Here is a 6788-nt window from a genome sequence, read left to right as displayed (position 1 = left end):
TTGATCAAGGAAACTTGGTTTAAAATATGATGAGGATGACACATGCCTCTAGTTTAATCTATAATATTTGGTTAAAGGAATTATATTACATTGTGCATTATCACGAAAGATTTAATCGAATCACTGATTTAATTATTATTAATTGGGTAGCAATAATTTATTACTAGATGCCGCTCATTGTTTATAATTTTAATATGAGATATTAACATTATTGCCAACGTAATGATAACCTACAGGGTCACGCACAAAAAATGCTTGAAGGAGAAATAATTTAAATTATGAATTTAAATTAAATAAGTAATTTATTTTACTTATTTATTTTTTATCGTAGGTAACCCGCAGCCGCTACTTTGGTTACGCACTGGGTAAACCCTACGGGCTAATGCAATATCCTGCAAACCACGTGAACCAAGGTAAACCGCATTTAAGCGACATGCTCTGACTCAGGAGGCATAATCATAAATTCTCATCCCGTGGGATTCGAATATGTGACCAAGAGGATAGTTATCCCCTCTTTAACCAACTGAGCCTACCCTTGCTGACTAATTTGTTTTATTTATGATATTAATTAAGTATGACTTAATTAAATAAATAAATAAAATAGAGAAATTACTTAACTAATTCTGAAATAATGTTAGATATATTTGATAATGTCATGTGTAATATGATTTGGGTTTAGTTTTCAGATCTTACCTAACAGGACAAATCAGTACTTAACTGGAAATCAGCACTTATACTGAAGACAGAATTTAAGATATCAGAACTTAAGTTATCAGAAGATATTTTTCAGGAGATAATATCAGGACTTAAGATGACTTTCAGATAAGGCAGGCGGCTGATTGAAAGGAAAGAAGATCGAGACTAAGACAGAAAGAAATATGCATGAAGAAAGAATTTTATGAAGAATAGAATACTTGGAAGAAAAGATAACTAGTTGATATATTTTAGGAAGCGGAATTATATTTCATATCAATTAGAACATTATCTTGTAACTGTGTAGTGTATAAACACAGGCATAGGGTTTACACTATAAGTGTTATCATTATCGAAGTTATTATTCTTTGTAACCCTAGCAGCTCTCATGATAATTTGTTCATCACTGAGAGAGGACAGTTCCATATTGTAACAGAGTTTATTGTGTTGAATAAAATCTGTTTTTTGTTACTTGAGTTCTTATATTCGATTTGATTGTAGTAAACACTGTATTCAACCCCCTTTACAGTGTGTGTGATCTAACAAGTGGTATCAGAGCAGATCTGTTAACACACATACAATTTAAGATCCATAAACAATCACGTCTGAAGAAGAAACTCCAACCAAGCTCACCAAAACTGAAGAACCTCCAAAAACCATAACCCATAGTCGATATGAGACTATAAGAGTTCCCATGTTAAAACCTTCTGAGTATTCCATATGGAAAGTGAAGATGGCTATGTTTCTGGAAGCTATAGATCCAGAATATCTCGATAGGATTAATGAAGGACCACATATACCAACCAAACTCTCTGTGGAAGTTACAGGTTAGCCAGCAAAGTCTGTACCAAAGGAGAAAAGTGATTACACTGCTGAAGATATCTCATCGATTGCAAAGGATGCAAAGGTAAGACACTTGCTGCATAGTGCCATTGATAATGGCATGTCAAATAGGGTAATTTAATGCAAGACTGCAAAAGAGATATGGGATGCTTTGGAAACAAGGTGTTAGGGAACTGATTCAATCAAGAAGAACATGAAGACTATACTCACTCAAGAGTATGAGCACTTTGACTCAAAGCCTGATGAGTCATTAACTGATTTATATGACAGGTTTGTCAAACTCTTGAACGATTTGTCACTAGTTGACAAAGAGTATGATATTGAAGATTCAAATCTTAAGTTCCTGTTAGCTCTTCCTGAAAGATGGGATTTGAAGGCCAGAATAATAAGAGACAACTATAATCTTGATGAAACAACTCTTGATGAAATTTATGGGATGCTCAAGACTCATGAACTTGAGATGGAACAAAGAAGCAAGAGGAATGGAAGAAAGTCAAGGACAGTTGCTTTTGTGGCTAAGGAGGAAAGTCCCAAAGTTGCTGCCTCAAAAAAAGGCAAGGGCAAGGCTCTCATCACAAAGTCTGATACTGAGTCATCAAGTTCTAATAGTGATGATGACTCAGAAACTGAAAGTATACCTGAGATGGACCCTGATGAGGAGATGATGAAGCTGTGTGCTCTTATGGTGAAAGGAATCACAAAGATTGCATACAGAAAATTCAGGAGAGGAAAGAAGTTTTCCAGGAAAGGTGCAAGTTCTGATGAGAAAGGTTTCAGAAAATCTGAAGGCAAAGGAGGAAAGTCTGACAGAGGAGGTTACTCAAATATTAAATGCTACAATTGTGGTGAGAAAGGCGGAAGAGTGACAAAGGCAAGGATCTTGTCACAAAGAAGAAAAGCTGGTCAGATGCTTCAGATTCTGAGGATGAGGAAAACTATGCCTTAATGGCAAATGCTGATAGCAGTTTTGATACTACTGACTTAAAGGTACCTCAAACTACTTATGCCTTTCATACTGATGATATTACTGAGTTGAGAAGATATCTTAAAACCATGTTCATTAGTTATAAAGATCAAACTTTAACATGTGAAAGATTAACTTCTGAAAATCTTGCTTATAAAAAGAGGAATGATTATTTAGAAAAAGAGTTAGTCACGTTCCATCAAACTCAGAAAGATAGAGATGATGTCTTTCATGTTAGGGATGAAGTGCTAAAAATCAACGAATCTCTAAAAATTGAGTTAGAAAAGGAAAGAGAGATTATTAGGACTTGGACTAACTCTGGTAGAACAACTCAGAATATTCTTAGTAGTGGAAACTGGAAAGAGGGCTTAGGTTATGGAGATGATAAGAACAGTAAGGGAACTGCAGAAACTGAGCCTATAGTTGTTAAACAAAAACCAAAGGTAAATCATGTTAAGTTTGTAACTGCAAAGACTGATATTGAGAAATCAGAAGTTAAGGAGAAATTAACTTCTGACAAACCTAAACAGGATAAGCCAACTGAAGTTAACATAGGCTTAATGACGAAGAAGCAGCTTAAACATAAGCTGAAAGATGTTAAGAATGTAAACAAGGTAAAGCCGCCTAGGAAAAATAGGAATGGAAAGGAAGGTGTCAACAAAAGTAACAATTATAAGCTTGTTCCTAATGCTCCTAGAAAAACATGTCATAATTGTGGAAACTCTAACCATCTGGCTTTTTTTTGCAGGAAGAATAAGAACATAAACTTCTTACCTTCAAAATCAGGAGTTAAGAGTCAGTCTGTTAGATATAAGCCACAAAATCCTTGTTTTCATTGTGGTAGTTTATGGCATTCCATTTATACTTGTAAGGAATATCATAGTTTGTACTATGATTATTATCAAATAAAACCTTCTTTAAAGAAAGTTAGCATTATTCCTTCTAGTGTAAGTTATGACGCAAAGTCTGATATTGCAAATTCTGATAAGAAAACTGTTAACATAAACTCTGATGCTAAATCCGCTACAAATGTTAACAAACTTAAAAAGGCCAAAGGATCTAAGCAAGTCTGGGTCCTTAAAACTAATCATTAGTGGTCTTTGTGATTGCAGGGCAACAGGAAAAACATCCTAGTTCTGGACAGTGGATGTTCAGGACATATGACTGGAAATAAAGCCCTGCTATCAGACTTTGTGGAGAAAGCTGGCCCAGGTGTTTCTTATGGAGATGGCAATATTGGAAAAACTTTGGCATATGGCAATATCAATCTTGGGAATGTCATCATTGAAAAAGTAGCTCTGGTCTCAGGACTTAAACACAATCTGCTGAGTGTGAGTCAAATCTGTGACAGAGGTTATCATGTGAATTTCTTTGAAGAACACTGTGAAATTGTAAGCAAATCTATAGTCAAAGTTGTTCTGAAAGGATACAGGCATGGTAACATTTATGAAGCCAAGATTTCAACAAGTACTGATGGTTCTACAATCTGTCTGTTAAGTAGAGCATCAATTGAAGAAAGCTGGGATTGGCACAAGAAACTCTCTCATTTAAATTTTAACAATATAAATGAACAAGTCAAGAAAGATATTGTGAGAGGACTGCCAAAATCAGTATTTGCTCCTGATGGCCTTCGTGATTCATGTCAGAAGGTAAAACAAAGAAAATCTTCACTCAAGAGCAAGACTGAATCATCAATTCTTGAGCCTTATCACCTACTACATATTGATCTATTTGGTTCAATGAATGTCATGTCTATTGCAAAGAAGAAATATGATATGGTCATAGTGGATGAGTTCACCAGATAGACATGGGTGTATTTCTTGCACATAAAAAGTGAAACTGCATCTATCTTGATTGATCATGTCAAGCAACTGGATAAATTGGTCAAAGATTCTGTGAAGATCATAAGAAGTGATAATGGCACTGAGTTCAAGAATTTGATCATGGAAGAGTTCTGCAAAGACCATGGAATAAAGCAGGAATTTTCTGCTCCTGGAACTCCAATGTAAAATGGAGTTGTTGAAAGAAAGAATAGAACTCTTATTGAAGCTGCATGAACTATGCTTGATGAAGCAAAGTTGCCAACCTACTTCTGGGCTGAAGCTGTGCAGACTGCTTGTTTTACTCAGAATGCAACACTTATCAACAAGCATGGAAAGACACCATATGAGATGGTGAAGAAAAAGAAGCCAAATCTGAAGTATTTTCATGTATTTGGATGCAAGTATTTTATTCTTAAGACTCATCCCGAACAGCTATCCAAATTTGATCTAAAAGCTGATGAAGGAATTTTTGTTGGATATCCACTTTCCACAAAAGCTTTCAGAGTCTACAATTTAAGAACAAGGGTTGTCATGGAATATATCAATGTCTCTTTTGATGATAAGAAGATTACTGGACTTGAAGATTTCAATGATCATGATCAGCTGAGATTCGAAAATGAAGTTTTAAATTCTGATTCTGTAAATCCTGACAGTCTAAATCCTAATACTGCAAACTCTGATGGATTAAATTCTGATGTCATTGAAGCTGTGGTGACTATGCCTAAGGAAGATGCACTTGTGCAAGGGGAGCATACTGAAGATCCAACCACATCTCAAGAAGCATCAGAATCTACAACAGGCTCTTCAAGTTCTGATTCGTCAAGTTCTGATGGGCCAAGTTCTGATAATTCTGGAAACTCATGTTCTGATATTTCTGGAAACTCAAATTCTGAAGGATCCAACTCAGAGAGCATAATTTTAGGGGGAGCATCAGAAAATGTTGATGGAGACGGCATGGATCATGGGCGAGCATCCAGTTCTAGAGATAACCTTCCATCTTCAAGGAAGTGGACTAAAGCACATACACCTGACTTAATTATTGGAAATCCTGATGCAGGTGTCAGAACTAGAACAACTACATCAAATGAATGTCTCTATCATTCTTTTCTTTCTCAGACTGAACCAAAGAAAGTGGAAGAAGCTCTTCAAGATGCTGATTGGGTGCAAGCAATGCAAGAAGAGTTAAATGAATTTGAAAGAAATAAAGTTTGGACCCTAGTGCCATGACCAAAGAACAGGTCTGTTATTGGTACAAAGTGGATGTTCAGAAGCAAAACTGACAGTGATGGCATAATTACAAGAAACAAAGCAAGGCTGGTTACAAAAGGATACTCTCAACAGGAGGGAATTGATTATGATGAAACATTTGCACATGTTGCTAGATTGGAATCCATAAGGATATTTTTGGCTTATGCTACTCACGAGAAGTTTAAAGTCTTTCAAATGGATGTGAAAAGTACTTTTCTTAATGGAGAATTGGAAGAGGAAGTATATGTTGAACAACCTCCAGGCTTTGAAGATCCCAAATTTCCCAATCATGTCTACAGGCTTGATAAAGCACTTTATGGCCTTAAGCAAGCTCCAAGAGCAAGGTATGAGACTTTAGCTCAGTTTCTTCTGGAAAGTGGATTTAACAGAGGGACTATTGACAAAACACCGTTCTACCTCAACCATGAAAAGGACTTACTTTTGGTGCAAATATATGTTGATGAAATCATTTTTGGTTCTACAAATGACAGACTTTGTAAGAAGTTTGCCAAGCTGATGCAGTCAAGATATCAAATGAGTATGATGGGAGAACTTAACTATTTTATGGGCCTTCAAGTCAAGCAGAATGAAGAAGGAACTTTTATTTGTCAATCTAAGTACACCAGAAATTTGTTGAAGAAATTTGGAATGCAAGATTGTTCAAGTGCATCCACTCCTATGGCCACTGCAACAAAGTTGGATAAGGATACTGATATTACTGATTACAGAGGTATGATTGGTTCACTACTCTATCTAACTACGAGTAGACCTGATATCATGTATGCTACATGTCTTTGTGCAAGATTTCAAGTAGATCCAAGAGAACCTCACTTAACAGCTGTGAAAAGAATTTTCAAGTACCTTAAGGGTACATCTGATCTGGGATTGTGGTATCCTAGAGAATCAGACTTTAAGCTAATAGGTTGCTCATATGCAGATTTTGCAGGATGCAAAATTGACAGGAAAAGCACAAGTGGAAGCTGCCAATTTCTTAGAGGTAGATTGGTTTCTAGGTTTAGCAAGAATAGAAGTCAATTTCCACATCAACTACAGAAGCAGAATACATTGCTGCAGGAAGCTGTTGTGCACAGATTCTTTGGATGAAGAATCAGTTAGTGGATTATGGGTTAGAATTTTCTAAAATCCCTATTTATTATGATAATCAAAGTGCTATTGCTATGACAGGTAATCCAGTTCAACACTCAATGACAAAGCAC

Source organism: Apium graveolens, chromosome 3, assembly GCF_009905375.1.
Source record: "Apium graveolens cultivar Ventura chromosome 3, ASM990537v1, whole genome shotgun sequence".
Lineage (NCBI taxonomy): Eukaryota > Viridiplantae > Streptophyta > Magnoliopsida > Apiales > Apiaceae > Apium > Apium graveolens.
Note: the sequence above shows the minus strand (reverse complement) of the source record.